The sequence below is a fragment of the Thermobia domestica genome, chromosome 6 (genome assembly GCF_964235325.1).
Source record: "Thermobia domestica chromosome 6, izTheDome1.hap1.1, whole genome shotgun sequence".
Taxonomy (NCBI): domain Eukaryota; kingdom Metazoa; phylum Arthropoda; class Insecta; order Zygentoma; family Lepismatidae; genus Thermobia; species Thermobia domestica.
In genome coordinates this window covers 165,938,859-165,964,911 of record NC_137459.1, presented here as the reverse complement: position 1 = coordinate 165,964,911, position 26,053 = coordinate 165,938,859, and the positions used below count along the sequence as shown (strand labels likewise).

The following is a 26,053-nucleotide window of genomic DNA, read 5'->3' as shown; positions in this document are numbered from 1 at the left end:
TACAATTAATCGAAAGAAAATCGGATGTTTTAATTAGAGTATGACTGTATCAATTTTGTCGGATCAAGGAGTTTGTGAAGGGTGTACCAGTAACTACCAGTACATTTCAATTAAATTGACTTTTTTAAACAATGCTTTAGGCATCTGTTGTATAAATGAGGAATTGCCCTGGAAATGCTGTGTGCCTGCTCTCGGTGAGTCCTTTAACTTCATTACATTTTGATAGGAAAAAATAAACAGAAGAGAAAACTGAAAAGTACATAGAAAAATAACATGCAGAATATGTGGGCGAGGAAGCAAGCGAGAAGAAAAAATGGTAATTAAACGTGTAACGAAGCCGCATGCTCAGGGCAAACTAGAGGTTAAAGGTCAAATGAGATTTAACATTGTTCAAACGAAAAGCAACTATTTAGCAGTTGAATTTTCCTTGCCAGTCATCGAAATGCAATGTGTAGTGCCCAACAAAGTTGGCATTCACTTGTGTATTAAATTATTTCCTCAATGAGTTTGGAGTATAAAACGGTTTTGAGTACATTAAATTGAACAAAGAAAAGGAGTGATGCTTTTTTCTTAATTATAGTATAACTCTCTCAATTTTGAAAATTCTGACACAAATGAGCATTGGTTTCGTAAGGGGGGCGGGAGCAGATGGGACATGTCCCACTCAATGTTCTGTGTCGTGTCTAAATTTTGACAACTGGTAGGTATTTACCGGTAGCATCGGAATACTTTGTCTCACTTTTTTGAAAAAAAAATGCTCTGATCAAACTTTGCATTTGGTCTGCTAAATAAGAGTGGAAAATATTCTGTTCTGTAGCCTTTCGGCTTCTGACTTATGGACGGCCATACTTTGAGTAGCATTTTCCAAAACAATAAATCATACGCCGCTTTCAAGTATCATGATCAAACTTGACATTTTATGTAGGCGTATTAAATATTACATTGTATATATATTCATATCGATCTGAGTCAAACTTGTTATGGTGATAGAATTTCAGCTGCTGTACAAGCGCGTTTAACATTATGGCGTGTAGGTTTCTGATTTTGAAGTTATGCACAATTAAATTTCTAAATCAAGTCGTTGGGTTCAATAAAAGCGTAATCGGTACTGTTTAAGATCAATCTTGGACAGAAAAAGAAAAACAGACAGGAATCCAAGTAGAATACGAGCTCTTACGACTATCTGTACTTCATTTGTTTGCAGATTTTACTCATATTATTGGAATGCTAATGTAATAATAATAATAATAATAATAATAATAATAATAATAATAATAATAATAATAATAATAATAATAATAATAATAATAATAATAATAATCATAATAATAATAATAATAAACATTTGGTGAAATAGAACATGCTTAAATATACGGTATTACTTTAATTCGATTTAAGCAGGAATCAAGTCTTTTATTTCTTTTTTTTCTTTTTTTTCTTTTTAAACATTGTAAGGTATGTTTTTAATTGTTATATCATCAATATTGTGACATGATATAATAAACGTAATACAACAAATGTTGATCATCTGTATCATCAGTGCACATGTTTGTGATCCTGGATTTGGTCTCTGGTTGGGATAATACGGTAAGTGTTAGCTGATATGCAGTATAACCTTGATGCTAAACATTTACATACTCGTTACTAGCTTTTTCTAATATATATATATATATATATATATATATATATATATATATATATATATATAATCTGAATTCATAATTTTAGTCGGTTGAAATGTAGCATGTCTGAGGTATACGCCTTTAGACTGGACTATTACGGAGGAAACCATGACGGAATTATAACTAGGAAAATAGCGCAGTCGGGTAAGTGTAATCCTGGAAGACTTAGCGAATGTCTGAATTGAGTCAAACTCAAACTTTGTCATTCTCCTATTCTAATGGCCAATAACTTGACTCCTGAGCTGCTGAATGATTGAAACTCTTGCAGGTTTCTTATTCGGTTCTAGTTTTGTTGGGAAAATCTAAAGTACTACAGGTAGTAAAATAGAACTGTACCAATTACTAATGAAAAAAGGATCATATATTAGCAGACAAGACAATCTTCAAAAATACTTTTGCAAGTATATCTTTCAAACTATTACTGTATCTTATACTATTACCATTATGTTATTCCTATAATATAAATGTTTGTTTATTTGTTAGTCCGGTTTACACATTCCCACCGTTGGCTTAACATACATCTGTACAAATGAGACCGAAATCTGGAAGAAACCGTATGCTATTTAGATTTTTGTGTGCGTGTTCTAATGAGGGTGGTTTAAAGAGGAATATGTTATAAAAAGTATGCAAAAAAGTAGAATATATCACGACTACCTCGTATTATTATAGGAAGATGAAACCCGATATGGAAACTAATTTTAAAAAAGTTGACGTACACATATAAATTACAACATAAAAGCTGTGAGGGTAAGACATTCTTAGCTTCCCGTAGTCGCGGGAACAAAATGGCATGTAAAAACAATCGACAACGGCCGATATTAGTGTTCAATTCAATCCTACAGTCTTTGGGTCGCTGATATGAATAGTGGCATCCCCGATGTCATCTAAGTTAAAATTCAGCCCCCATCGGAATGGGGGTGAGATAGGGTAAAAATAAAATGTCCAAGGTAAACAAGATTTGCACGGTGGCTCAGTTGTAGAGGCTTACCTCTGGTGAGGGGGTCCATGGTTTGATCCCCTGCAAGTAAGTTTGTGATGGGCTAGATCGTGTCCGTGGGTTTACTTCGAGTCTTCCCGTTTGTTCCTACTTTCTTATTCCACCTATTCTTTCATCATCAAAGACTTGTTATAATAATAGTTTCCCGTAGTCTAAAGGGAATAATCGTGAGACATTATTTCATTTTATCAATCAAACTAAGATTAGCGTCGAGTCCATGATTTTTGAGGTCGCTAAGCTCATTGGAGACAGCTCTGATGACACCTAAGCCCGTTTAGTCAAGAACATGCATTTCAGCTGGCCCTTCAATTGATATTTAGTTTAATCTGTTCTTTGTTTTCAAATATTTTGCATATTGTTATTACCGTGCGAAGCCGGACACTACTGCTGGCATTGACTTGAAAGAAAAAATAAGCACCAGTTACTATTTGTATTCTGCCAACAGAAACATCTACACACTCTTCGACAGGTGATATAAAGGTAATATGTATTAGGTAACGGGATATTTGGTAGAAATAGGGTTTCCTACGAGTCAAGATCAGACTCGTCTTGATTAAAGGTCGTGATAGTGGTGCCACACTGTTTGGTTGAATTTCAGTTCAGCGTCCATTTCATGACAGAGGTCAACTGAGACATGGACTTAACGTTTAAAGTGGAATCCGAATCACCATAACACTATATACTCTCATATTTCAAACATTCTCATCGGGAATCGAACCCGTTACCCTGCTCATCAAAGATTTGCACACTAGTCACTGTACCACTGGAAAGTATAAGTGACGTCTCAGAAAGATTTTATTTATATCTATTGGAAGAGCTTTGCCTTATATTATATCTCAACACGAAAATTCAGTATCGTCTCAATTCGTGGACAATCCTATTTATTGTTTTTTTTATTTTTTTTAAATTTAATTTGAGTTTAACGTCCCTTTCAGCAACGAAGCTATATGAGACGTGAACCTACTGCTTAACGTGGATTTCGAACAACGTGAGCTCCCGTCAGGAATTGAGTCCGAGTCTCCTACACCAAAGACGCGTACACTAATTGCTCAGCAGCCAGAGAGCTCTATTTGGACAATCCTTAGTAGGAAACATAAATAATCCTGCTAGAAAGAGTTGTATGGTTCTTTGCTTAATGCGTCCTTCTCGATTTCAGCAATACAGTATACCGATGTCATATCTATCACATTAGACCACTTAATTATTAACACATTGTTTTGTTTTAAGAACAATAGATACATTAATAAATATAAACATAAAAAGAGAAATTTTTGTTTGCTTACATCTCCAGAAGAGTGATATATGTTATTAGCGTTAAGTGCTTCTACAATAGCCATACTTTCTACCCATTTGTGGTTTTGTGTAGCTGTATGCAGATCAATAGCTCTATATTATTCAGAATGTTGACCAACTACTGACGTGGAATTTCAAGGTTTGCAGAGCGTACACGTGACATGAAAACCCCAGCGAGTCATTTTGCATCATGATACCTTCTTTATTTTACTTTTCATATGAATACAGTTTTCATCTAAGATGACATTACTAGTTTTTGCAAGTCTTTGTAATTATAGAAATGGAACTTCTATTTGCTTCGCTTCTCCAACAAAACTTGTTTGTTTGACCTTTTAAATCTGATACCGCAAAATACTCATGATCATATATACAGTAGCATTTTCTGAAAAGTTTCAGTGACAAAAGCCCTAAATTCCTATATATTTTGATTAAATAAATAACAAATTTGTTTACATGTTTGATGAAGTTTAGCGTCCCTTTCAAGCACCGACACTATATGACTCATGGATCTACAGTTAAAGATGTATTCAGGACTGCTACAATACACTCGAATTTGAAAGATCGCCTACCGGGTAACGAACTAACGATCACATGTACTAAAATCATATATATATATATATATATATATATATATATATATATATATATATATATATATATATATATACAGTGTTAATGAACTATACGGACAAACTGAGAAACGTGATTCTTCATATCAAAATAAGAGAAAAAGCTCATATGGACATCTGGGGAAAAATGCATATTTTCAGAGCTAGGGCTGTCCAAAATCGCTAAATGCAAAATTTCAAGAGGTCCTATTTCGAATTTGAGAAACTGTGGATTGTGGTCCTTATCAGTGTAAAGGAAGTCATGCAAATGCAGTCCAAATCTGCACATTTCATTGATGTTCAATGGGTGTACAGAGTATTCCCTGCAGCATTAAATTCTCACACTTGCCATCAACCCAATTTTTAGATATGCTCTGACTTTAAGATTGGTCCAAAGTAGGCAAATGATAAGTATTGATAGCAGTGAACACAGAATTGTTTAACGAGATGTAGGAAGTGTTTAGGATCGTCAGCAGCATGATCTTTCGTACTCGGGAAAACGCATTCTACGATGTTTTGTTTCACGCTTATAATTGAAGAAAACGTGAAACATACTGTGACTAAATACATTGCATCACACGTTATTCTGAACACAAAAAAGCGTGGAGCTGCCAGTCCCTAACACTTTCGATTTACCTCCGAAGCATTGGATGTCGATTGTTGTGAAGGCTTACATATTGCTTATTTTGGATCCTCCTTGAAATCAGTGTATATCTAAAAACTCTGTTGAAAGCATAAGAATTACAGCCTGTAGGGAATACCTTGGACACCTATTGAAAATTCATGAAATATGCATTTTGTGATTGTGTATACATGTCTTCCTTTACGCTGAAAGCACCACTATCCACAGTTTATTTATCCAGGTGTCCCTGTATCCAGCTTTTCGTCCGTGTCACATCGTGTGATACGGTAGTCCTGACATTTTTCTACGACAACGGACAATTGAGGAAATAGTCTCAGAGAGTGGCGGTGAATGGTAGCAACAAGCCTGGCAGAGTGGAGCTGGCGGCTCCAGTGGAGCAGCGCTGCATCATCAAGTTCCTCCTGAAGGAAGGTGTGAAACCAGCTGAAATATTCATAAGATTAAGTGCGCAATTTAGCGAACAAACTTTCTCTCAGTCGCAAGCGTAGGAGGGGTTTTCAAAGTTCAAGGCACGAAGAGAATCGGTTCTGAACGTATCCTGTACACCGCGTCGAGCTACTGCGGTCAACGAAACTTACATTCGTCAGGTGGAACAGCATATTCTGAATAATCGACCTATCAGTGTAAGAGATTTGAGTGCGAAAACAAACATGAGCGTGGAAGGTGTGGAAATGACTATCCACAAACACCTGCAGTTCCGGAAACTCACAGCCAGAGCAGTCCCAAAACTGCTAATGTTCGACCAGAAGTAGTGCAGGAAAACATCTCGTTTCAGTATCTGCAACGATTTCAGAGAGAAGGCGAGAACTTACTTGCAAATATAATTATATGCGATGGAAGTTGAGTGCATCGTTACACTACGGAGTCAAAGCGTTCCAGCATGGAGTGGAAGCATCCAGACTTTCCCCCGCCGAGAAAAAAAAATCAAGACTCAAGCGTCCGTTTTCAAGTTGTTGCTGACTACCTTCTATCACAAAGATGGGATTATATTCAATCAATTCCTTGTATATGGGGCCACAATCAATGCGGTCTACTTCTGAAATCTCCTCCGGACCAAAGTGCCAGAGACTGTGAAGGAGGGCGTCAAAATCCTGTATGACAAGGTTCGTCCTCATATAGCCACAACAACGGTCACAGCTATCACCAAACTTGATTGGTGATCCCCGCATTGCCCCGTTCTATCGCTCTACGACTTCCGTATTTTTGGTCCCCTCAAGGAGCACTTTGGGAGGAGAAAAAAATTAACACTGACGACAAGTCAAAACTTATGTGTGAGCTGAAATGGATGAAAGATTGTTCTAAAGAATTCTATGCCACAGGAATACTGGCACTCCCACACAATGATACAAACGTGTGCGTGTACATGAGAAGTACCTTGATAAAGAACATTAATTGATTTACATGTTCTCCTCTCTATGTAACAGAAAAAAATCGTTTATAACTTGAATGTTCTTCGTACATATTAGACGCTGACATCGCAGAAACTTTAAAGGAAGTACAATCTTAGACACAGTTCTGACCACTACCATAACCACCACCACTACTACTAATACTATTACTGTTACCACTACCACTACTACTATTACTACTGGGGGCCACGGTTACTCAGTGATAGAGCGTTCACCTCTGGTACATGGGGTTCCTGGTTCGATCCCAGCTCGCGCCAAGTGAACGTTGTGGTGGGCTAAAACCGTGTTCGTGGGTTTCCTCGGGGTTCTCCCGTTTCCCCTAGTTCCTTCATTCCATCATTTAATTCATTTCTCATCATCACTATCTCCTTTAGCCTAACCGGCGCACAGTGGTCGGAAACTTGAAAAAAAAAGCGAACAAAAATAGTTTATTCCGAAACTATGGAAGGTGGAACGTCTCTATGGAACGAAACTATGGAACGTCTCTCTATCGTTTTATACGTAATTGTTCTTTTTAAATCGATTGCAACTACTGTGAAAGTGATTCGAAGAACCCTTGCTGCAATACGTGCAGTTAAATATAGAGGGCGGTCTAAAAGTGTGGAAACCCCTCGCATAAATGTCAAATACTGCAAAATATAACCAGAGGATCAATGCAAGGGAGAAATAAAAGAAAGGATAAATTGGGGAGGACACAGAACAATGAAAGCCGCCATCTTGAAATCCACCATCGTGAATCACACATATGGTTTATAAATTAAGAACGTAGCATGTTGACGCATTATGTGAATTGGAAGTCGCTAGCAAGTACGAAGTTATGACAGGTGTTAATATGCATTCAAGAAGCGGTTACTGGTTCAATGTGCTCCCCCCCTGATTGTATGTGCAGCTAATAAATAGACGGTGTAAAACAAATGTGTGTTTGGCCTTAGTATACAAAATTAAAGTTCGCGGTTTTGCACTCGCACCATCTTCGAAAAAACATTAATACTTACTGGAATGTAATTTAGTTCAGGATTACGTTGTTTCGATAATATTAAAAGATTCAGCGTAGAATTTGTATACTACTGCATTGACGTGTAATATGCATTAACTCCACATGACTGATAGTTTATCACTGCATAATACTTATGTATGATGGCTTTCACTACAACTTTGATTCAGAGATAAAGGACAATCCAAATTACGTACTTGACAATATGTCTTTTCGCTTTGTAAAGCTCAGATAGCAGATCTCGATTGCGACCACAACAACATTGCTAATCACACATTTCCTGTTAGATAGGGCTGAGTCCTCCAGGAGCACTTGGATGCAGCTATTTCCAATGCTCAACCTTTGTACTAATCATGGCCAACTCAATAAACCCTATTTTACAGATAAGCTAGGATAAGCTTAGACTGCAGTGCTAGTAACATCAACATATATGTAATTTGTAGGTAACATTAACAAATCTATCATATTAATGATGTGAAGATATATAACAAATAAACCTCTTCACTAAACACAAGTATTTGAGTCCAATGTACTATCCAACCTGTTTCATCGACCTCTGAAACGATATAAATGATTAAAACATATATTGTTTGGTTAATAATTTACTGATTTTTCGGCACTTTTATTTGTTCATGTTTACATGCATTTTATAGACTGCGAAAATATACCTATGTCCTGAAACTCCGGATTTGGAACCAGAAGATATCTTATAATCAAATACTAATACCGATTTCATAGGAGGCGAATTCGACAAAATCGATTTTTGACTGCTTTTTATATTTCCGACCACTGTGCGGCGTAACCGTGGGATTGTTAAAGATTTCTTTTCATTTACTATTACTACTATTACTATTATTATTATTATTATTATTATTAATAATAATAATAATAATAATAATAATAATAATAATAATAATAATAATAATAATAATAATAATAATAATAATAATAATAATAATAATAATTGAAATTAAAATAAATTATTTGCGAAATGTTAATATTCGATTAGCAAACGAGAGATATGGATTTCGAATCACTGAATGCATATGGTAAAAAAATAAACTTTCATCATTTTGAACCTATAGTTTGATGTTGAATTCAACCAAAAAAGAAGTCACAGAGATTTAGACGTGTAGATTCCGTACTAAATGAAAAAATAAAGATAAAACACACACACACACTAGCTATTAATAATCGACTAAGTTCATTTTAATGATATTGTCTTCCGTATTAAATAGTCCATTTAGATATGTCTAAATGTTATTAGTACGTAAATAATAATAATAATAATAATAATAATAATAATAATAATAATAATAATAATAATAATAATAATAATAATAATAATAATAATCACACAGGTAACTCATACCATTGCGATCGAGTCTTCATTTACTTTTTAGGGTCTACTTGGTTTCTGAAGCAGGTAACTTCTGTTTTGTACCAAACTATCGATTTTTGGGAGAAACAATTGAGCAGTAAATAATTTCATGAACTATTTTGATGCCCGTTTTAACCCTTTATGGACTGAATTATTTTCCCATGAACAGATTTTTATAAATATACGATGAAATGTGTTAAAATGGTTTCAGCTGAAAGCATAAATGCCTATTTATACTTAAATGATGATGATAATACTTAATACTTAATACTTAAATGATGATGATACTGGCAACTCTGAATGGATAGATAGCAGTTCCCTTGATCGAGTGCTTCAGAAATACAAAATTGTGTAGTTATTATGGTATTGGCTGTTATATAAAGGAACAGAAACTGTGCAGTAAGTAACTGAGAATACGTTAATCATTTAACTATTATTATATAGGCAGAATTACCTGCTATATACATAAAAATAGTATGCTGTGTTGAATGTAAACAAACCAAATCCGGTGTGAAAGTGCTGCCACCCTACTTTAGTCGTCTGAGCACTTTCGAGATACCGAAGTTTCGACATGAGTTGTGGAGAATGTCAGAAAACCTGTCCTTCGGCAAGAAGCATTAAGTAAAATTCAGTGCGGAATATGCTTTAACTCCTGGCACGCTAAATGTGTTCATTTAAAAGAAACGGATGTTGAGTATTTTAAAAATGAAAAACGGTTATGGTTTTGTCAAGTTTGTCAAAAGAAAAGGCGTTCTAGTATGCATAGTGATACATCCGAGTCAGTGTCTCCATCTCTCGCTGAAATCTATTCACTTCTTCAAAATTTGAAAACTGAAATCGGGGAATTAAAGAAAAATAATAGTGAAAGGGAAAAAGAGCTAGGGAAATCTTTGGATCTCGCGCACGAAAAGCTTGATGAGACCATGGTGACAATCAGAAACCAATGCGAGAAAATAAGTGAGTGTACTAAAGTAATAGAACAGTTGAAAGATGAAAACTTGCAGCTTAAAAAACAACTAAAAGATACTCAAAGTGAAGTAGAAGAACTTGAACAATACCGTAGAACAAATGTAAATGAAATATACGGTATACCGGAAAAGCAGAATGAAGACACGTATGCAATTTAAAGCATATTGTTAGGGTATTAGATGTAGATATTAAGCGTGAAACAATTGATGTCTGTCATAGGTTTAAAAAAATCCCTCATCAAACAGCTGGAGGTTATTGTCAAGTTTACAAGAAGGGAAGATAAAGATAAATTCCTTGCGAGGAGAAAAGTAAAACGTAACTTGAATATAAATCAACTGGGTTATATGAGCGAATGTATAGTTTATATTAATCAAAGTCTAACTACCTATTGTAAAAAGATTTTTGGACCTGCTAGGAAAGTGAAACAGGAAAAGAATTATGCTTATTTATGCGTTGACAATATTGGGCGAATCCTTCTGAGAAAAAATCAAGGGGGTCCTGTAATTCAATTAAAAACTATGGAAGATGTTGTAACAATTTTGTTAGCTATTGCTTGAATATTGAATTATGGAAGTTGAAATTATGTCTTTTATTTGCATAGAGTTTTAAATAATAATGATATAGTAATTATCTCTAGCTTAATTATTTTGGCAGCAATAACGAAAAGTGCACAAATTCTTTTTTCTGCGTGGTTGCCGGCAGTAATAGCCGCTCCTACGCCAGTATCAGCATTAGTACACTCTTCCACACTTGTGACTGCTGGAGTTTACTTGTTAATTCGTTTTAGAGATGTTTTATTAAGTTTTTATGCGGGGGATGTGTTACTTTTATTATCAGGACTGACAATATTTATAGCTGGTATTGGTGCTAATTATGAATATGATTTGAAGAAGATTATTGCTTTATCTACACTAAGTCAGCTTGGTCTTATAATAATAATTTTGTCTATAGGATTTCCTGTATTGGCTTTTTTTCATCTGTTGACACATGCTTTATTTAAGGCGTTACTTTTTTTATGTGCAGGAGCAATCATTCATGGTGTAGGAGATACACAAGATATTCGTAGAATAGGAGCACTTGTAAGTCAGATACCTCTTACTTTGTCTTGTTTAAATGTAGCTAACTTTGCTTTATGTGGAATGCCATTTTTAGCTGGGTTTTATTCTAAGGACTTAATTTTGGAGATTTCTTCTTTGTCTTTAATTAATGTAATCAGCTTTTTCTTATTATTTTTTTTTCTACAGGCCTAACTGTATGTTATTCAGTACGTTTAAGATTTTATTTAACGGGTAAGGGTTTTGGGGGCACTAATATTCATTCTATTAGTGATAATGAAGGCTGGACTATGTGTAAGGGAATATTAGGATTAGTAGTGATGGCAATTTTGGGAGGTGCAGCATTGAGTTGATTAATTTTTCCTACTATTAATTGTGTTGTTTTACCTTTATACTTAAAAACGGGCGCATTACTTGTAAGTGTGGTAGGCTTGTGGGTTGGTGTTTTATTATCAAATTATTCTATTGGGCAGTCTTTAATGTGTGCGAAGTTTTATTTTAGCTCTACAATAATAGGAAGCATATGATTTTTACCTTACTTATCAACACATTATATTATTAAATTCCCTTTATATGTAGGAGGTGTATATTATATTAATATTGATCAAGGATGGAGAGAATGCCTTGGTGCTCAGGGCATATATAGTAGTTTTAAGGACGGTTCAATATTGATTCAACAATCGCAAGACAATCTATTTAAAATGTATTTATTAATTTTTTATTTTTTTTACAATTTTCCTTTGTTTCTTTATATTTGTATATTTAGGTAGCTTATATTGAAAGCATAGTATTGAAGATACTAAGAAGAATTATATTCCCTAAATAATACTCCCTGAGAGTACTCTCTTTTTTACCTCGAAAAGGTAATGTAATATTTATACTAAGGGGGTTATAGTTATTTTATATTAAGAGATGTTAACGGTCTAATCCGCTAAAGATAAAAGTTAGCAGCTTCTTCTTGATTAATTCACATCTCCTTAGTTGGGGCGGGGAATCCCAATGATATCATTAACAGTGAAATGCCTCTTTTTGGCTTCAACTAACAAGTTGGGGCCAAGAGGCCAAGGGCTCAGGTCGAAACTGAGTGCAATCGTTTGCTTCCTACTTATGAGATGAGATAAGTTGATAGCAACACCTTTTGGATGCAGACCAAATATTATACTTAACTATTATCCCGTTTCATTAGTCAGCTCATGTTAAGGACCCTTGATTTCATTCATGATAAAGGCCTATTAGGAGGATTACTAAGAATGTTAATCTAACTAGAGATCAGGATAGTGTGTTAGTGTTGTTAATAGTAATTGTTATTGGTAGTAGAAGGGCAATTTCTACGTCGAAGATGAGGAAAATTACGGCAATGAGGAAGAATCGTAGGGAAAAGGGAATTCGGGCCGATGATTTAGGATCAAAGCCACATTCAAAGGGAGAATTTTTTTCTCGATCGTTAATAATTTTCTTGGAAAGAAGAGTTGAAATGGCTATAACAATTAAGCAAATAACAATAGTTAGTAGGCCGGTCGTTAAGACTGTATTAATTGCCTATTTCATTTAATGATCCTTTTGATTGGAAGTCAAATATACTATATATATTAAATAGGCTTAACCTCCTCATCAATAAATAGAAATGTAAAGGAATAATCATACTACATCTACAAAATGTCAATATCAAGCAGCGGCCTCAAATCCAAAATGGTGAGTAGGGGAGAAATGTGATAGGAGGTGGCGTAATAGACAAGTGGCTAGAAATGTGGAACCAATAATAACGTGAAGACCATGGAAGCCTGTTGCTATGAAAAATGTTGAACCATATACAGCATCTGCAATGGTGAATGGTGCTTCATAATATTCGTATGCTTGTAGAGCAGTAAAATATAAGCCTAGAAGGATTGTGAGTAGTAGGCCTTGTGTAGCCTGAGTGTGATTACCCTCTATTAGTCTGTGATGAGCTCATGTTACAGTAACTCCTGAGGCCAGTAGAATTGCAGTGTTAAGAAAAGGGATGTGTATTGGGTTGAATGATACAATTCCTGCTGGAGGTCAGAAAGATCTAATTTCTACTGTTGGTGCTAGTCTACTATGGAAGAAGGCCCAGAAAAATGAAACAAAAAAGAATACTTCAGAGATAATAAATAAGATTATACCTCACCGAAGACCTAATGTAACTTGTATAATGTGTAATCCTTGATATGTTCCTTCTCGAGTTACATCTCGTCATCATTGAATTATAGTTAATAATGTGATTAATATGCATAAGAAGAATAAGGAGGGATCATATTGGTGGAATCATTTAGTGAGTCCTGTAGTTGTAATTAAGGCACCTAAGGCTCCAGTAAGTGGTCAAGGACTTTGATCGACAAGGTGGTAAGGATGATTTTGTGGTGCTGACATAAGTAACTTCTCTTGAGTATAGTGTAACTAGGACTGCAAATACGTATGATTGAATTACTGCGACGGCAGATTCTAATATTAGGAGGGCAATTTGTCCAATTATTAGTAATGAGAGTATGGAGAGAGATAAAGAAGGGCCTGTATTACCTAATAAGGTTAAGAGGAGATGGCCCGCAATTATATTTGCTATTAGTCGAACAGCTAGGGTTCCGGGCCGAATGATGTTGCTAATTATTTCAATGCATACTATGAATTGTATGAGAGGGGCTGGAGTTCCAGAAGGAACGAGATGGGCGAATATGTGTTGAGTGTGATTGATTCAGCCATAAATTATGAAGCTTATTCAAAGAGGGAGGGCGAGAGTTAGTGTGAAGGTTAGGTGACTAGAGCTGGTAAATACATAAGGGAATAGGCCTATAAAATTGTTAAACAAGATGAAGGAAAATAAGGAAATAAATAGGAAGGTTCTTCCTTGATAGCTAGTGGGACCGAGAATAGTTTTGAATTCCTTATGAAGAGTTAAGGTAATTTTATTTCATAAAATGTTTGGTCGTCCTGGTAAGAATCAGAATGGAATTGGAATGATTAGAAGTCCAATTACCGTTCTAAGTCAGTTAAATGATATATTTATAATTGAAGTAGAGGGATCAAAGGTTGAAAAAAGGTTTGTTATCACTTTCAATTTATGGTTGTTTTTTTGATATTAGTGTCGCTTAAGGAAGGATCAGGTGTATTTGAATTAAAATATATAATAGATGCAAATAGAAGGTAACATAGAGAAAATATAATAAATAGAATGAGTCATTTTAGAGGGGATATTTGTGGAATAGAAAAATACTATTGGGTAGTAATTTAAGCTTGACATGCTTACGTTATAATTTAACTAATTTTTCCATTGGAAGTAATTGTTATTTTACTATCTTTTGGTTTAAGAGATCATTGCTTACTTTCAGCCATCCAATGAAAGTTCTTGTATTATTTTTGTTATTCATTTAATGAATACTGAATGAGGGCAGGCCTCAACAACAATTGGCATGAAACTGTGATTTGCACCACAGATTTCTGAACATTGACCGAAGAATAGGCCTGTACGGGTAATATTGGCTGCTACTTGATTTAAGCGCCCTGGAGTAGCATCTGCTTTAATACCAAAGGCGGGCATAGTCCATGAGTGGAGAACATCGGCAGCGGTAATTAGGATACGAATATCAATATTAATAGGTAATACAATACGGTTGTCTACATCTAGTAGGCGAAATGAACTAGGATTTATTTCGTTGATAGGGATTATGTAAGAATCAAATTCTGTTAAGGAGAAGTCAGAGTATTCATAACTTCAGTATCATTGATGTCCAATTGTTTTAAGAGTGATTGCTGGCTGATGAATTTCATCTAGTAAGTATAAGAGTCGTAAGGAGGGAAGAGCAATGAAGATTAATGTAATGGCAGGCAAGATTGTTCAAATGGTTTCTAAGGTTTGCCCTTCTAATAAGTTGCGGTTAATATATGTGTTTGGTAGAAGGGAGGCTAGTAGATAACCTACAAGAACTGTAATTATGGTTACAATGAGTATTGTATGATCGTGAAAAAATATTATTTGTTCTATTACGGGGGATGCTGCATCTTGAAGACCTAGCTGATTTCAAATGGCCATTTCTAAGGAAGACGATTATTCTTATATTTGGGGCTTAGACCCAATGCACTTATCTGCCACCATAGAAGTTTGTTAGTAAGGGAAGTTCTGCATAACTATGTTCTGCAGGCGGTAGGTTTTGAAATCATTCTAGAGATGTTGTTTGTTGGTCTGAAAAGATTACTGGTCGAGCTCTTGCAAAGGCTTCTCATATAATAATTACAAGCACTAAGACGGCGATGAAAGAGAGGAATGAGCCAATGCTTGATACTATATTTCATGTAGTATAGGCGTCTGGGTAATCTGAATATCGACGAGGTATTCCTCTTAGGCCTAAAAAATGTTGAGGGAAGAATGTGATATTTACCCCTATAAATATTACTAAGAATTGAATTTTTAGTCATGTGGGGTTTATTGTCGTTCCTCTAAATAAGGGGAATCAATGAATGAGTCCTGCCATGATAGCGAATACGGCACCTATGGATAGTACATAGTGAAAGTGTGCTACTACATAATAAGTGTCGTGGAGAACAATATCTAAAGATGAGTTTGCTAATACAACTCCTGTGAGACCTCCTACAGTAAATAGGAAAATGAAGCCTAAGGTCCATAAAATTGAAGGTGAATAAGTTATTTGTGCTCCGTGAAGTGTGGCGATTCATCTAAATACTTTAATTCCTGTAGGAACAGCAATGATTATTGTGGCTGCAGTAAAGTAAGCACGAGTATCAACGTCCATACCAACAGTGAATATATGGTGGGCTCAGACAATAAATCCTAAGAACCCAATTGCTAATATTGCATAAATTATTCCTAAAACACCAAAAGTTTCCTTTTTACCACTTTCTTGGGTTACAATATGTGAAATTATGCCGAATCCTGGAAGAATTAAAATGTAAACTTCGGGATGACCGAAGAATCAGAATAAGTGTTGATATAGAATTGGGTCTCCTCGTCCTGAAGGATCAAAGAAGGAGGTATTAAGGTTTCGGTCAGTTAAGAGTATTGTAATAGCTCCTGCCAATACAGGAAGAGATAAAAGAAGTAATACAGCAGTAATTACTACAGATCAAACAAATAATGGTACTCGTTCTAAAGTTATTCCAGGAGTTCGCATGTTAATTACAGTTGTAATAAAATTTACTGCGCCAAGAATTGAGGATACACCGGCTAGATGGAGGGAGAAAATGGAGAGGTCAACAGAGGCTCCAGCGTGAGCAATGGCTCTAGAGAGAGGGGGATATACAGTTCATCCAGTTCCTGCACCACTCTCTACAATTCTTCCTGTTAATAGCAGGGTTAGTGAGGGTGGTAGTAATCAAAATCTTATGTTGTTTAGGCGGGGAAATGCTATGTCAGGTGCCCCTAGTATTAAAGGCACTAATCAATTACCAAAGCCTCCAATTATAATTGGCATAACTATAAAGAAAATTATAATGAAAGCATGAGCAGTAACAATTACATTATAAATTTGATCATCACCAATTAAACTACCTGGTCGACCAAGTTCTGCTCGAATAAGAAGACTTAGAGATGTTCCTACTATTCCTGCTCAAACCCCAAAAATCAAGTATATTGTACCAATATCTTTATGGTTTGTAGAAAATAATCATCGTTGCAAGTGAAATTAAATAGGGTGGCCGAAATATTAGGCGATAGATTGTAAATCTATTTATGGTTAGTAAACCTCCTATTAGGTTTTATAGTCAATATTTATGATATCGGACTGCAATTCCGGAGTAGTAGTTAATATACTAAGACCTAAAAGATCGCCTTTTATTTATAGCTTTGAAGGCCATTAGTTTTTTTTTTAACTTAAAGTATTTGTTTAAAGGATGTTAACAGTTAAGGGTAAAATAACTATACCTCTTAATGAAGTAATAATGAATATTGATCTAATTGATGTTTCTTGATTTTTTTCGTTAAAGATGTTCATGTTTGGTTATGGTGATTAATAATGAAGGCAGCGTAAGCAATTCGTATGTAATAGAAAAGGGTAATTAGTGCTGTTATTACTATTAGGGTGAGAAGAATAAATGATATTTGTTCGGCAGTTTTTATAATGATGATTCATTTAGGTAAAAATCCTAAGAATGGTGGAAGGCCACCTAGAGATAAAAGACTAGTAAAAATAGCTAACTTTGTTGTTACAATGATTTTATTAGAAAATTTTTGGTTGATATGAAATATTTTGTTTATTGCGAAAAGAGTGACTGCTATTGTTGAGAGTAAGGCATAAAATAGAAAGTAGAGGGATCATGCTATATCACTTAATAGTAGGGCTATAAGTATTCAGCCAGTGTGATTAATAGATGAGAATGCTATGATTTTACGTAGTGATGTTTGATTTAAACCTCCAATTGAGCCTACTACTAGAGACAAAGTTAGGGTTAGGTAAATTAGATTCGTAGGTTTTAGGCTGTAAGAGAGTAGGCCAAGAGGAGCTAGTTTTTGTCATGTTATTAAAATAATGCAGTCTATTCAGAGTATGGCTTCTATTACTTCGGGCATTCAGAAATGGAGGGGAGCTGCGCCTATTTTAAAAAGTAAGGAAATAGTGATTAAATAGTATGTAGTTTGCAGTCCTATGTAGAGTAAAATGATTGCTATTAAAAGTAAGGATCTTGCAATGGCCTGTACTAAAAAATACTTTAGAGCAGATTCGGTATGACGTTGATTGTTGGTCTTTGAAATCAGGGGATGAATGATAGGAGGTTAATTTCAAGACCAATTCAAGTACCAAATCACGATGAGGAGGTTAAGGAAATAAGGGTTCCTAACAAAAGTGTTGTAGAGAATAAAAGAGTTTTAGGATTAGTGAGCATTAGAAAAAGAAGAAGAATCTTCATATGCGGGGTATGAGCCCACTAGCTTATCTTAGCTTATCTTTCTACGTCTTAGTGTAAGGTGCACGTTGATTTTTGATGTCAAAGGTGAAAGTTTAATTCTTTTAGATGTAATAAGAGTATATTGAAATACTTGATTTATCCTATCACGATAATCCTTTAATCAGGCATCTTATTATTTAATGATTATTTATAATGGTATGTGGGAATTTAAATAGATCAATATTGTATTATAGTAATTAAATTTAGAAATATTATATATTAATAATAATTAAAACTTGAAAATCTATTAAATCCTATTAATTAACCTGAGATACCGGCTAAAGGTATATTAATAGGCTTAACGTATCCAGTATATGCTAGTTTTTACAGCATATGTGTGAGGAGAAAATAAATATACTTGTATAGGATACAATTTTGTTTAGGGGGGGGGAAACAAAATTGTATCCTAGACAAGGGGAAAATAGGGTTTATTTAATACTAATTTTTATTAATTAGACTAAATACATGATTAATAATTATTTATTTTAGCGTTATAAATTAATAATAAAGTATTATCCTGGCTTTTCTTCTCTTGTTTAACTAGTTGTACATGTAACCTTCCGGGCAAGAAATAAATGTTATTGATCTTGAAGATGCGTAATGGAGTATAATTGGTCGCAGTACTTGTTTTTGTTTATTAATTAATGTTTGAAGCAGTTAAGGTTTAAGGAGACCCGGCGAAATTCGTGCCAGCCGCCGCGGTGAGAGGAGGGGTTTGAAAGGGAAGAATTAGTGATGGTGAAACTGTAGTTATAAACTTAAATTGAAGGGCTTGTTTTATTTATTTTTAGGTGAATTTATTATTTAAAATAATGAGTTCTATATTTGAGGCTATGAAATTACTTTTTAAACTAGGATTAGATACCCTATTATTTTTAATGTAAAATGTAATACCTGGGTAATAGTAGTTATGTTCTTGAAACTCAAAGGATTTGACGGTATTTTAGGCTGTTCAGAGGAATCTGTCCCGTAGTAGACAATCCACGATATATTTTACTTACTGTTGTTTAGCAGTTTGTATACCGCCGTAGTTGAAGGTATTAAGGAGAGGTTAGAGACCTTCATTACCTTTATTGAGGAAGACTTCAGGTCAAGGTGCAGCTTATCAGTAAGAGGAGATGGATTACAATAGAATGTTTAGACGGATTTTATTATGAAATTATTTAAATGAAGGTGGATTTGAATGTAATGTTAGTTATGTTGCTATTATGAGTAGGGCTCTAAGATTTGTACACATCGCCCGTCGCTCTCATTTGTTTAGGTGAGAGAAGTCGTAACATAGTGGGTGTACCGGAAGGTGTGCCTAGATTGAATTAGAGCAAAATAGAGCTTGTTAGTTGAGCTATTCGTTTACATCGAGGAGGTTTCTGTGCAATTCAGATTATTTTGATTGAAGGAGACACTTATATATATATGTGTTTTATATTGAGATTAAGTGAATCAACTTTAATTGATGTTATTGTATAGGATATAAAATTAATTTGTTGATATTATAGTTAATTAGTACCGTAAGGGAATGTTTAAATAAGTGAAATTTTTTGGGGGGGGGGGAGAAAACATGAAATGTTGTACCTTTTGTATCAGGGGACACTAAATAATATTATTATATAATTATTTCCCGAAATGGAAAGAGCTAAAATAGTATGGCATTATAGGTGGCATACTATTTATGAATTTTATTTTAGTGGTGAGATGCCTTTCGATTTCCATTATATCTGGTTGTGCAAGAATTGAATTTAATTCAGTTGCAGTTAGACTTGTTGTGAGTTTGATTCATTATAGTTTTGCTGTGAGTAACAGTAAGGGGGATTTGCTCTTTACTTTTGTTTATTTATAATGTGGTCTTATATTAACTGAAAGATGTGGGCTTAGAAGTAGCTATCATTTGTAATTTTGTTATAACTTATTTGAGTTATTTATCATATTTTATTACATTTAATTTATTATTGTACTATTTGTCTTAAATTAATTAAGACAATTTATAATGGTGTTATTAGTATATTGGTGAGAATGATTAAAGGAATTCGGCAAAGATTTCCTCCACCTGTTTATCAAAAACATGTCCTTTTGTTAAAATAGAAGGTCTGACCTGCCCAGTGAGGGTTTAAACGGCCGCGGTATTTTGACCGTGCGAAGGTAGCATAATCATTAGTCCTTTAATTGTGGGCTTGTATGAAAGGTTGGACGAGTGGAAGACTGTCTTTATTTGTAATGTTGAATTTTACTTTTGAGTGAAAAGGCTTAAATGATTTAAGAGGACGATAAGACCCTGTAGATCTTTATATTTAAGTAGTAATTTTTGTATTTGCTAATGAATAAATTTGCTATTTGATTATTGCGTTGGGGCGACGAGAAGATAAAATAAACTCTTCTTAATATAATTACTTTTAAGTATTTTTATGATCCTTTATTAATGACTAATAGACTAAGTTACCTCAGGGATAACAGCGTAATTTTTTTTGAGAGTTCATATCGACAAGAGAGATTGCGACCTCGATGTTGGATTAAGGTTTTGTCTAGGTGCAGAAGCTTAGTATATGGGTCTGTTCTACCTTTAAAATCTTACATGATCTGAGTTCAGATCGGCGTGAGCCAGATCGGTTTCTATCCTTTATTTAGAAAATAATATTTTAGTACGAAAGGACCAAGTACTAATAACATTTATTGTTGGAGAAAAAAATTATAGGCAATTACTTTGGCAGACAAGTGCATTAGATTTAGGATCTAAGAATGGATGAATTGAGTCCAGGTAATAATGTATTATGATTATGTTATAGGTGTGGTTTCTTACTTGATTTTGATTATTTGTGTTTTAATCGGGGTTGCATTTTTGACTTTGTTAGAACGGAAGGTTTTAGGATACATTCAAATCCGTCGGGGACCTAATAAGGTGGGTATTTGTGTTTTACCTCAGCCTTTTGCAGATGCAATTAAGTTATTTACTAAGGAGCAAGTTTTTCCTACTATGTCTAACTACTATCCTTATTATCTAGCTCCTGCTTTAGTTTGTTTTTATCTTTGTTGGTATGATTAAGAATTCCTTATTTAAGTGTTATGTTGACTTTTTCTTTGGGTTTGTTGTTTTTTTTATGCTGTACAAGTATAGGTGTGTATACTGTAATATTTGCTGGTTGATCTTCTAACTCTTCGTACTCTTTGCTAGGAGGTCTTCGGGCGGTAGCGCAAACTATTTCTTATGAGGTTAGTTTGGCTTTAATTTTGTTATCTTTTGTATTTTTAGCTGAGAGATATGGATTGTTAAATTTTGGCTACTATCAGGAAGAGTTGTGATTTTTGTGAATTACGTTTCCTCTAGCATTAGTTTGATTTGCTTCTTGTTTAGCTGAAACTAACCGAACTCCTTTTGATTTCGCGGAAGAGGAGTCAGAACTTGTTTCTGGATTTAATATTGAGTATAGAGCGGGAGGATTTGCTCTTATTTTTATGGCCGAGTATGCTAGTATTTTGTTTATGAGAACTTTATTTAGTATTTTGTTTCTAGGACATTATATTTTTTCTGTTTTGTTTTTTTGTAAGGTAGTGTTTATTTCTTTGGGTTTATTTGAGTACGAGGAACGTTACCTCGATTTCGGTATGATAAATTAATATATCTTGCTTGAAAATGTTTTTTACCTTTATCTCTTAAGTATCTTTTATTTTTAGGAGGTATGAAGCTTCTTTTTATTTCTCTTTTAATTTAAGTGTATTAAATTGAGGATAAGTTCTTAGAGCTTTGCTCTGTTGTATGTTTTCAAAACATATGCTTATTCTCAGCCAAAGAACTAAATTTTATTTAGTAGGAAATCTCATAAAGAGGAGAGATAAGGTACAAATAAGAAATAAGCGAAGTAAATAACTGTGAGAATTTGGCCTGTTAGAATATAAGGATCTTCTACTGGTCGAGCTCCAATTCAAGTTAAAAGGATTACTGTGCTAACTATAATTCAGAATATAACTTGATTAATAGAGTAGAATTGTAGGCCTCGTATTTTTCTAGTATGGAAAAATGGTATGATTATTAAAATGAGGATTGATATTACTAAAGCAATAACTCCTCCGAGTTTATTAGGAATGGAACGAAGAATAGCGTAAGCAAATAAGAAGTATCATTCTGGTTGAATATGTACTGGTGTAACTAGAGGACTGGCTGGAGTGAAGTTTTCAGGATCTCCTAGTATATAGGGATTTCAGAGGCTGAGTAATATTAAGGCTGTCATTATTATTAGAAATCCGATAGTGTCCTTAGTTGAAAAATAAGGGTGGAAGGGGATTTTATCTTGGTTTCTGTTAAGGCCGAGGGGGTTGTTAGATCCTGTTTGGTAGAGGAATAGGAGATTCACTATTGATATGGCGGCTACGATGAAGGGTAAGAGGAAATGAAAAGCAAAGAATCGGTTTAAAGTGGCATTATCTACAGCAAAGCCCCCTCAAATTCATTGTACTAATATTGTTCCTAGGTAGGGAATAGCTGATAATAGATTTGTAATGACTGTAGCACCTCAGAAAGATATTTGACCTCAAGGCAGGACGTAGCCTACAGAAGCAGTTGCTATCACTAAAAGTAGAATAGCAACTCCTACTCTTCAAGTATGAAGATAAAGATAAGAACCGTAGTATATTCCTCGACCGACGTGTAAGTAAAGGCAAATGAAGAAAAATGATGCTCCATTGGCATGTAGAGTGCGTAAAAGCCATCCAAAATTTACATCTCGGCAGATGTGAATTACTCTGTTGAAGGCTAATTCGATACTTGATACATAATGTATTGCTAGAAATAGACCTGTAGCAATTTGGATAATCAAGCATAAACCGAGAAGAGAGCCGAAATTTCATCAATATGAGATGTTAATAGGAGCTGGGAGGTCTACTAAGGCGTTATTAGCAATTTTAAAAAGAGGATGATGTAAGCGAATTGGTGTTGACATATGACTTAGAAGGCCGAAGAAGGCCTTGATATAGTGAAGTGATCGTTACTACTGCAATTAACGTAATAAATAGGTATGTTGCCATGGAACTGAGAAAATCTTTGAACATACGTTAAAGTCATGTATATGGATAAGAAAAATAAATTAAACGTATATTATCAAAATGTTAGGGGTTTAAGAATGAAAACTTATGATTTATATTTAAGTACTATAGAGTGTGATTTTGATGTAATTATTATGACAGAAACTTGGCTTCAAAGTGACATTATTGATTATGAAATATTTCACAGTACTTATAAAACATTTAGAAAGGATAGGGTAGGCAAAAGAGGTGGTGGAGTACTTATAGCAGTTAAAAATCATTTGGTTACAACCAATATAAAAATAGAAAACGATCTTGAGAGCTTATGTGTTAAGGTCAATGCATATGGCAAAAATCTTTATATAGTAACTATATATATTACGCCTGGTTCACTTTTAAGTCACTATTCAGATTTTTATAAAATATTTGAAGAAAATTGTTCTTTAACGGAAAATAATATCTTGGTAGCTGGTGATTTTAATATGCCATTAATTAGTGGTACGGATTATGATCTTTTGAATGGGGATATGTACTGTAGATCTTTTGCTAATTTTATAAGCTTACATAATATGTTCTCTTTAAATAATATAAAAAACTGTAATTCTAGAACATTATATTTAGTCGTTAGTAATATTGGAAATGATATTTTCGTACAAAGATGCGAATTACCACTTATAAAAGAAGATTTGCATCATCCTGCACTAGAAATAGTTATTCCATTCAGGGATCATGGCCGTATGCTGAAAAATGAAGTAAACTTTATTTTCAATTTTCATAAAGCTTATTTTTTAAAAGAATGTATCAATTAATTCGAGATAAAGATTGGACTATCTTAACACAATTTGACAACATCGAAGATGCAACAGAAACTTTTTATACGATAATGCGGGAAATAATTACTAATACAGTACCTAAGAAACGAGAATGTAGTGTTAAAAAATATCCATGTTGGTTTACTAAAGAGATAATCAGTATGTTAAAATTAAAGGGGTATTATAGAAAACATATGAAATGCTCTGCATATAATAGCGATATGTATAAAATAATGAGAAGGGATTCAAAGAAAATGATACGTAAAGCGTATGAATACTATGTTAAAGAAAGTGAGAAGGGAATTAAATAAAATATAAGGTCATTTTAGTCTTTTATAAAAGGTAAAAGAAATAGCAGTAATTTTAGTATAATGTTTGAATGGTGCTGTACTGGAAACAAACAAGCAAGTAACTGATGGTTTCGCAAATTATTTCCGATCGGTATATGATAAAAATGTAGCATCATATAACTGTTCTGACCCAATGCAAATGGAAGTAAGTAATACTTTGATAGTGGATAAAATCTCAGATGAGGAATATAAAAGAGCCACTAAAAAATTAAAACCCAAGAGAACATGTAAACCGGACGGAATTCCTCCATATCTGATAAAAGCATGTTCCGAAATTTTACATGAGCCATTGATTACATTATTTAACTTAGTACTTAAAACACAAACATTTCCCAATATTTGGAAAACAACTAGGGTATCACCAATTTTTAAAAGTGGGGTTAATAGTAAAGTAAAAAAATTATCGACCAATAGCCATACTTTGTGCACCGGTGAAACTTCTTGAACAAATATTATATGATCGTATTTTCAATCACATAAAAAGCTACATTTGTGAAAATCAACATGGATTCTATCCTTGTCGCTCAACAGTAACAAATTTACTTAATTTTACCCAATTTGTTCACGAAGTTATTCATAATCGTAATCGTGTAGATGTAATATATATTGATTTTACAAAGGCCTTTGACATGATTAATCATGACATCTTCTTACAAAACTTTCAATCTTAGGATTTTCATCAGAGTTACTCAAACTATTTATATCATACTTGAGTCAAAGAAAGCAATATGTAAGTTTTCAACAATCAAAATCGTTTAGCTATAATATGAATTCCGGTGTACCACAAGGCTCAAACTTGGTGCCCTTATTATTCCTGCTCTTTATAAATGGTCTGCCAAGGTATGTTAAGAACTCAAAATGTATATTGTATGCAGATGATGTTAAGTTGTGTAAAGAAATACAAACAAATTCTGATATATTAAAGCTGCAAGAAGATTTAAATAACATATATACATGGTGTAAAAAAAATAAATTAAATTTTAACATTAAAAAATGTAAGTTTATGATATTTACAAAACAAAGAACTGTAACTGAAGCTCTGCCATATTCAATGGGAAATCAATATTTGGAGCGTATATTTACGTATAGGGACTTGAGAGTTACATTTAGCAGCGAAATGTCATTTAATATACACATTTCATTGATCACACAAGATGCCTTCAAGCAATTGGGGTTTCTAATCAGAAGCACTAAAATGTTTACGAACTTAAATGTCATTGAAACTCTTTTTAAAACTCTAGTACTGCCAAAATTGGAATATGCGTCAGTGATCTCGGCAGCTAAATGTAAAACTCAATAAAATCATATAGAAGCAATACAAAAATGATTCCTAAGGTACTTATACTATAAGAAAGCTCTGGTCTGGTAAATAGAATATCTTACTCTAGTTTGTTAAGTGAATTTAATTATATTAAAAGCTTTCTGCTAGATGTATAATTGCACAAGAAATATGTCTACACAAAATAGTAAATGGCATATTTGATAATAGTGAATTTTTACAATACATTAAATTTAATATCAGTGAAAGAACGTTAAGAACTAGAAATCTGTTGTGGTACAAATCATCCAAAACAAATACATACAATAATTCACCATTGGTCAGAATGTGTAAGCTGTATAATAATATAGCACAAAGTGTAGAATGATTTGACCTTAATCTTAACCAGCAAGCGTTTATAAAATTAATCAAAAATAATTTTTTACTGAATAATGATACAGGATAAAATAAATATAGGCGTAATTATGGACTTTACCTATGTATTTATGTCTTCCTGCTTGCAAGTATATGTGCGTGTACTTATATGTGTATGTATTCATATAAAACCTGTATATCTGTAGGGTATGTACTTCAATATGAGTATCTGGAAATATTCAGAAGCATAAACCATACCTCTTGTTTATAGCGATATCTATTATCTAAATGTGTGTATCTGAGCAGAATGT

At 33.9% G+C, this 26,053-nt stretch overlaps 2 pseudogenes; one reads left to right on the top strand and one right to left on the bottom strand.

The window, feature by feature from the left end:
* The first annotated feature begins 1,744 nt into the window (after positions 1-1,744).
* LOC145687363 (NADH-ubiquinone oxidoreductase chain 5 pseudogene) lies at positions 1,745-11,558 on the top strand (annotated as a pseudogene).
* Positions 11,559-14,368: 2,810 nt separating this feature from the next.
* On the bottom strand, positions 14,369-15,073 carry LOC145687361 (cytochrome c oxidase subunit 2 pseudogene; annotated as a pseudogene).
* Positions 15,074-26,053: the final 10,980 nt, after the last annotated feature.